Consider the following 8,842-nt stretch of genomic DNA (forward strand, 5'->3'; position numbering starts at 1 on the left):
TGGATAAATGTGAGGTTATCCACTTTGGTAGCAAAAACAGGAAGGCAGATTATTATCTGAATGGCAATAGATTGAGAGAAGGGGAAGTGCAATGAGACCTGGGTGTCCTTGTGCACCAGTCGCTGAAGGTAAGCATGCAGGTGCAGCAGGCGGTTAAGAAGGCAAATGGTATGTTGGCATTCGTAGCGAGAGGGTTTGAGTACAGGAACAAGGATGTCTTGCTGCAGTTGTACAGGGCCTTGGTGAGACCACACCTTGAGTACTGTGTGCAGTTTTGGTCATCTTATCTGAGGAAGGATGTTCTTGCCATGGAAGGAGTTCAGCGAAGATTCACCAGGCTGATACCTGGGATGGCAGGAATGACGTATGAGAGATTGGGTCGATTGGGCTTGTACTCGCTGGAGTTTAGAAAATGAGAGGGGATCTCATTGAAACTTATAAAATTCTGACAGGACTGGACAGACTAGATGCAGGAAGAATGTTCCTGATGGTCGGGGAGTCCAGAACCAGGGGTCACAGTCTAAGGATAAGGGGTAGGCCATTTAGGACAGAAATGAGGAGGAATTTCTTCACCCAGAGAGTGGTGAACCTGTGGAACTCTCTACCACAGAAGGTAGTAGAGGCCAATTCATTAAATATATTCAAGAAGGAGTTGGATATATTTCTTAAGGCTAAAGGGATCAAGGGGTATGGGGAGAAAGCAGGGACCGGGTACTGAATTTGGATGATCAGCCATGATCGCATTGAATGGCGGAGCAGGCTCGAGGGGCCGAATGGCCTACTCCTGCTCCTATCTTCTATCTATGTTTCTATGTGGGGGCCTGAATTTAGGAATTGAAGATGATTTAGCTGATGTCAGCTGGTGCAAAGATTTAATGGCTGGCTATTATGATTAGAAGAAGGAGGATACCAATACTACAAAGTCAATACAAGTACATGAGTAGTCTGCAGCTAATGTTAGTTGAGTGTTTGACAGCCTCTGTATGACCAAGTTGATTGACTTTTTACATGTTTTAAGTTGCCACAGATTTTTAAATTCAGTCTCGGGATGTGGGCATTACTGGCAAGGCTGGCATTTATTGTCCATCCCTAGTTTCCCTGAGGTGGTAGTGGGTGTTCTTCTTGAACTGCGCTCTTTGTAGTTGGTTTATACAATTGTGAGGCCACTTCAGAGGGCAGTTAAGAGTCAACTACATCAGTGTGGGACTGGAACCACTTATGAAACAGATCAGGTAAGGATGGCAGGTTTCCTTCCCTAAAGGACATTACTGAACCGAAAGCTTCATGGTCTCTTACCTGCTTTATGCCCTGAACAAGTGTAATATTTTGCATTGTTGTCAATAAAATATGGTGTATTTCCAGGTAATCTACTTTCCCAGCCACATAATGTCACTTATTTTCATATTTAGTAGTGTGATGCACAATCTCAAACATTCTGATTGTGGCCTCAATTATGGCTAAGAAAAATAGAAAACAACTGCTTGCAGTTACATGGTGCTTTTAAATAGTGAAACTTCTCATGGAGCTTTACAAAGGAGGGATTGGATACAGCAGCAGTTTGGGAGGAGGGTTGGGGAGGTGACTAAAGTATGGACAAGGAGGCAAGTATGGACAAAGCTTTTGAATTTGGGGAATGATGTGACAAGACAGAATGATTGAGGGAGGAAATCTAGTGCTTAGCGTCATGATGACGAATAGCATGATCAATTGATGTTGAACGATATGGGGTGGAAGGGGAGGGGGGAAGGAATGCATTTAGCATCAGTGATAGAAGACCAGAAGTTGCAAGCCAGAACATAGGACTGGAGGAGGTTCCAGAGGTTTACACTTGCATATCTAGGATGAAAAAAGGCTTCCGGCCCACACATGCTCACCTCTATCCATCAACTGATTTGATCTCTCTTCACCAAACATCTCCCCTCCCCTCACACCTCCTTGGAAACCTTGAACCAATCAGACGTGCTCTCCGACCTCTCCTAGGCAAGCAGGTAGGTCCCATCAGGCCCCAGGGCACAAGTTACTATCCAGAAATAATATGCCCTCCATATGTTGTGATCACCTTGTTTCCAAGAAATCTATCTAACCCATCTCGATATTCAGTCTCCATCACCGCCTCCAGAATCCAGTTCCACAGGGTAGATCACCCTGTGGGAAAAGTAAAACTTCCAGGCATTCAACCTCAACGCCTGCTAAGAGGTAGGATGGAGTAAGGCCTTTGATGTATTTATAAATAAGGTTGAGGATCTGCAGGCAGTGTCTAGGATGGGAAGCCAGTGGAGGTTGGCAAGGACAGTGGATGAAAGGTCTTGCAGGACTTAGAACAGGATAGGATGAGTTGGAGTTTGCCTTGGGTGGAAACCTGCAACGAGAGTTTAGGAGGTCAAGACTGAAGGTAACAAAAGCATGGATGAGGGTTTCGGTGGCAGTGATGTCGCAGAGGTAGAAATAGGCACTTTTGATGATTAATTCGACGTGCAGTTTGAAACTCAACTCAATCAAACCAGACTTCGAGATTGCACACCATCAAGCTCAAGCTGAGTAGGCAGCAGGAAAAGGAGATAAAATCAGGTTCTAAGGTGTGATGTTTCTGGTTGGCTGGGGGAAGTGAGGGGCAGGGTGCTCAACAGGATGGTTTCAGACAAGCTGCGATGAACAGGAAGTTATGGTCACATTTCTAATAAGAAAGTCTCTATATATTTTAATATCTTTGCACAAGGGTTTGGCAGTCACTTTACGTGTTAGATACTGCTACGTGCTTCCTCAATCTGATGAGAATATACATTACAGTCTGGTATGTAAAAGGACACTTCAAAGACATTATTTCTAAGAAGCATTTCTTGACATTTATCTGCTTAGGTGTCACTATTTATCTGCTTAGGTGTCACTATATTAAATTTGATCAGCTTGACACTTGGGCAGAAACAGACTGCCTGACATGTCTTTCAATCCTATTGTAAGTGACACCTTAATTGTGTGGGAAATCACTATTTTGAATCCTGTAAATAGCTGATCAGATAATATAGTTAAGAGAGGTACATTTTGTAAATTCTTTTGTTTCAGTATATCTTTAAAAAGGATTTTGAATTATATATCTGAGCTTAGCTTTTTCCCAGTCAGCTCTCATTCAGTTGCTGACAGTGACATAGCAGGCCAGAGACTACCTGGTAGCAAACAGCCACATAATACATAAACTGGGATACAAGGGTCAGGTTTATATTGAGTGTTAATGCAGCTTTGTTTTCAATAATCCAAGGAAAATCCGTCTTTCGGATGAGACATCAAACCGAGGCTTTGTCTGCCCTCTCAGGTCAATGTAAAACATCTTATGGCACTATTCAAAGAAGAGCAGGTGAATTCTCTCAGTGCCCTGGTCAATGTTTAGCTCTCAACCAACACATAAAACAGATGATCAGATCATTTATTTATTTCATTGCTGTTTGTGGGACCTTGCTGTGCACAAATTGGCTGCATATTTCCTATATTACAACAGTGATTACACTTCAAAAAGTACTTCATTGGATGTAAAGTGCTTTGGGACATCCTGAGGTCATGAAAGGTGCTATTTAAATGCATGTTTGTTCAAATAGCAAAGTGTGCAATTACTGTAAATCTACTGTTTGTATTTAATACTGTTAAATCGCTTACTGATCAATAGGTCTGTCTAGCAGTTATAGTCTAAGTCGGGTGTTCTATGCTTCCGAGGTCCCCCTCCCGTGTTATAAAAATTCCACGGACACCTGTCGCACAAGTATTTTTACTGTATAACTATTACTTCTTTACGTAAGGTAGAGTTATTAATAATTATTTATTAAGTCCTAAATTTACATAAGCAAAATACTGTGGATGCTGGAAATCTGAAATAAAGGCAAAAAATGCTGGAAATGCTCAGCAGGTCAGGCCAGCATCTGCGGAGAGAGAGAAACAATTAACATTTCATGTCTGATGACCTGTTTTTATCCTGAATTTACATGATGCGCCTATTTGCTGCCCAGGGTCTGCTCCACACCATCAACCATTTGCTTAACAGGAAATGAACCAGAAGCAACAAGCGCCGTGCTCACTACAGGCTCATTTTGTGCACACTCGGTCGGACTGAACTAAAATTCCAGGTCCACGTCCTCCATTTCGGAAGCAGACCTTCCCTCTTACTTTGATACCAAACCCCAACATGGTGATGAAAGCCAGTGACTTGAATTAACAGCACCAGTAATGGCGGAGGCGGATGGCACATGAGAGAAATGGAGAAATAAACAAGGCATTGAGCGACTTTGCCCACCTTCATCATCGCCATAAATCCTTTAGTGACAAAGGCAGCGCCCCCCCCCTTTCCTCCTCCCCAAACCTTTTGCGCACTCTCCCCATTAACCACATGCTTTTCAAATGCGCGAGTGGCTTCCAACCGACACAGTGTGGCTCCGCACAAGGGGAAAGAAAAGGATTGAAAGGAACGCTCACAGTAACTCAGACCACGCAATGCCAGACTAACTTGTGGATTTCCCCACCCCCAACTCCGGTTATAATATCCCTGGAAGAGAAGTTATGACTTCCACTATTTTGTTTAATAGTTAAAAGCGGTGAGTGGTTAATGAACATGGAAGCGATATGGGCTGGATCAAAAAAAAAACTTACTGCGATCAATACTGCTGTAAAAGTCAGTTACACACCAAGGGACTTGTCTAAGCATTCAAATGGTGTTCAACTTTTCCAATGTGAAATTTTGCACGTGCGTGAAGCTTTGAATGGGCCACGCACCCAAAAAAACAATTGGGGGAATATTGGTGCACAGTCTTTGAATAGCTGAGAATATTCCACTCGTCTCAATATACAGGGGAGACTACTGATGTTTGTGCCACAAACATCAATAGCCTCCCCTGTATATTGAAGGGACAAACCAACTGGCAGACCCCCAGTTGAGACCCTCTGGTCTAAATTACTATCTGAGAGTGATTATTCTTCCACCTAACCGAAGTCAAGGAAATCGTGTGACTGCAAATAATATATCCAAGTAAAGTCATATTTTTTTTCCCCATAGCCTTGCAATTTTTTTCCTTTTGAAGTATATATCCAATTTCCTTTTGAAAGTTACTGTTGAATCTGCTTCCACCCCCGCTGTCAGGCAGTGCATTCCAGATCATAACAACTTGTGTAGAAAAATGCTCCCCATCTTCCCTCTGGTTCTTTTGCCAATTACCTTAAATCTGCATCCTCTGCTTACTGACCCTCCTGCTAGTGGAAGTAGACAGGAGTAATTAATTCTGTGTTACACAATTTTTTTATTAAACACTTGTGCTACACTCAGTTGAAAGTGGGCAGATCGGGGACCTCCTCGTAGGACTGCTCCTGGGCCTGGCCAAAGTGGCCATCAACTGATCCAGGTAGCGGGTGATCGAGGAGGTAGTTTGGCCCGACTGCCTGCCTCTCTTCCGCAGCCATGTTCGCGCCTGGGTTGTCCTGGAGATGGAGCACGCGGTGTCCACCGGCACGCTCGAGGCCTTCCGCGACCGGTGGGTGCCACGGGGACTGGAGTGCATCATCACCCCAGCCAACCAAATTTTAATTTAAGTTGTTAAGTTTCATTTAATGTTTTATTAGTTACAGTTTATTTGTTTATGGTCCATACAAAAGAGTACACTCAGTTGAATTACTGACTTGCAACTTACTGCCAGACAGCTCATACATTATATTTGTCCCATTCGCACAAAAAACCTGATTGTATATATTTATAATTCAGCTGGGAGATGTTTTCTTAAAAGTGTAATGTTACAAGCTCAATTATTTCGTGACTTTTATTTCCTGCCTGCCTGTCTGAAAAATGGTTGCCGAATTCAACACTTTGACTCTTAAAATATGGGAGGCGTGTGCGCTACAAACGGGTGAGAGGTTGGAGGTTGTGGCTGATCAGCTGATGCGAAGCGTTGGGAGTCGCTGCAAACAATGTAGCGAACTGGGCGCCCTTAGAAAAACCAAAACACTGGGAGACTGAAGTCCAGACGGTCTGCTTTAGCACGGCTCATCCCCACCGGTTCCTTTAACTCCCCCCACCCCTCTGCCTTCAGCTCTTCTATTTTTTTCCCTCTCTCCCTCCCCTAAATAAAGGTGGCTCTTGGCGTTTTGTTTTTCTAGTAATGCGAAGGAGGAATAATTCCCTGACAGTAGAACATGACACGACCGTCACGACCCTGCAAAAGGACTCGGCACAGTCTGCACCGAGATTGAAGCACCGCCACAAGGCAGCAGCCAGCAAAGGAAGAGACAACGACCTCGGTACAGATGCGAAGACAGGAATGAGAACTGGTTGTCGGAGGTAAGACCAGTCTTTCTCTGCGTGGGCTAGTACTGTAGTACAAAAGATAGAGCACCAGGGTAATCAGACGTCGTAATAACGAGTTCCAAATCTGTCTGGTCAAATCAGGTGAAACATTAAAGGATCAATTTCTTACATCTAAACGCTCGTTTCCTTCGAGTTTGAAGTGTTGCACTACAACAGCATGCATTAAATGTAGCCTTTGATTACTGAAACAGACCTGGCCGTAGGTTTCACTTGCATTTGAACGTTGAGTCCGCTTTCCGCAAAGACGGAAGAGGTCATTTGAAAAATGAAAAACTTTAAAAAAAATACAGACAAGGAAATTGCCAAAATATAATTTAACAATTGTGTAAATAATTCAACTGCGTATTAAAGTATAACTTGGTTCATTTCATAAGAATTCAACCACTTATCATTGAGAAAGATTATTCAATGGGTCAGAGACTATAAATATCCAAATCTTGTTTAGTGCAGTGGCATTGTCCTTTATAGTATAGGTTGTGTTACAGTTCCCAGTTAACCTTCAGGTAACTATGTTATTTAGAAATGTTTTTATACTTTATATTTATATCAGCTCTATAATCACAGTAGGCGGAGTGGCGGAAACTGAAATTCTAAAAGTTTCAATTTGATGGTTCAAAAGGCCTCATACCCTCCTCCATATTCAATTGAAATTGTTCTCATCGGCTCTTTTGGTCCTGAAGCTAATGCCACTCCTTCCCCTTCCCCCTTCCCACTTGCCCCCTCCCCTTGCCCCCTTGCCCCCCCTTCCCCCTTGCCCCCCTTCCCCCCCTTGCCCCCCCCTTCGCCCCCCCTTCCCCCCCCTTCCCCCCTTGCCCCCCCCTTCCCCCTTGCCCCCCCCTTCCCCCTTGCCCCCCCCTTCCCCTTGCCCCCCCCCTTCCCCCTTGCCCCCCCTTCCCCCTTGCCCCCCCCTTCCCCCTTGCCCCCCCTTCCCCCTTGCCCCCCCTTCCCCCTTCCCCCCTTGCCCCCCCTCCCCCTTGCCCCCCCCTTTCCCCCCCTCCCCCCTTGCCCCCCCCCCTTCCCCCCCTTGCCCCCTCCCCTTGCCCCCCCTTCCCCCTTGCCCCCCCTTCCCCCTTGCCCCCCCTTCCCCCCTTGCCCCCCCTTCCCCCCTTGCCCCCCCTTCCCCCCTTGCCCCCACTTCCCCCTTCCCCCTTGCCCCCACTTCCCCCCTTGCCCCCCCTTCCCCCTTGCCCCCCCTTCCCCCCTTGCCCCCCCTTCCCCCTTGCCCCCCCTTCCCCCCTTGCCCCCCCTTCCCCTTCCCCCCTCCCCTTGCCCCCCTTCCCCTTCCCCCCTTCCCCCTTCCCCCTCCCTTCCCCCTTCCCCCTCCCCCCTTCCCACCCTTCCCCCTCCCCCTCCCAACCCCCTCCCCACCTTCCCCCACCCCCCCCTCCCCCATCCCCTCCCCCCACCCACCCCCTCCCACCCCCACCCAACCCCCTTCCCCTCCCTCCCCTTCCCCCACCCTCCCCCACCCTTCCCCCTCCCTTCCCCACCCTCCCCCCTTCCCCCCTCCCACCCCCCTCCCTTCCCCTCCCCCTCCCATCCCCCTCCCTTCCCCCTCCCCCTCCTTCCCCCTCCCTTCCCCCTCCCCCTTCCCCTCCCCCTCCCTTCCCCTCCCCCTCCCTCCCCCTTCCCCTCCCCCTCCCTTCCCCCTTCCCCTTCCCCCTTCCCCTCCCTTCCCCTCCCCCTCCCTCTCCCCTTCCCCTCCCCCTCCCTTCCCCCCTTCCCCTCCCCCTCCCTTCCCCCTTCCCCTCCCCCTCCCTTCCCCCTTCCCCTCCCCCTCCCTTCCCCCTTCCCCTCCCCCTCCCTACCCCCTTCCCCTCCCTACCCCCTTCCCCTCCCCCTCCCTACCCCCTTCCCCTCCCCCTCCCTACCCCCTTCCCCTCCCCCTCCCCCTCCCCCTCCCTTCCCCCTTCCCCCTCCCTTCCCCCTTCCCCTCCCCCTTCCCCCTCCCTTCCCCCTCCCTTCCCCTTCCCCCTCCCTTCCCCCTTCCCCCTCCCTTCCCCCTTCCCCCTCCCTTCCCCCTCCCCCCTCCCTTCCCCCTCCCCCCTCCCTTCCCCCTCCCTTCCCCCCTCCCCCCCCCCTCCCTTCCCCCTCCCCCCCCCCCTCCCTTCCCCCTCCCCCCCCCTCCCTTCCCCCTCCCCCCCCCTCCCTTCCCCTCCCCCCCCCCTCCCTCCCCCTCCTCCCTCCCCCCCCCTCCCTTCCCCCTCCCCCCTCCCTTCCCCCTTCCCTTCCCCCTCCCCCCTCCCTTCCCCCTCCCTTCCCCCTTCCCCCTCCCTTCCCCCTCCCTTCCCCCTCCCCCCTCCCTTCCCCCTCCCTTCCCCCTCCCCCCTCCCTTCCCCCTTCCTTCCCCCTCCCTTCCCCTTCCCCCTCCCTTCTCCCTTCCCCTTCCCCCTCCCCCTCCCCCTCCCTTCCCCCTTCCCCCTCCCCCCTTCCCCCTCCCTTCCCCTTCCCCCCTCCCTTCCCCCCTCCCTTCCCCTTCCCCCTCCCTTCCCCCCTCCCTTCCCCCCTCCC

Source organism: Somniosus microcephalus, unplaced genomic scaffold (assembly GCF_052327205.1).
Source record: "Somniosus microcephalus isolate GS21.2 unplaced genomic scaffold, FLI_Smic_1.0 unresolved_chr6, whole genome shotgun sequence".
NCBI classification, from domain to species: Eukaryota; Metazoa; Chordata; class Chondrichthyes; order Squaliformes; family Somniosidae; genus Somniosus; species Somniosus microcephalus.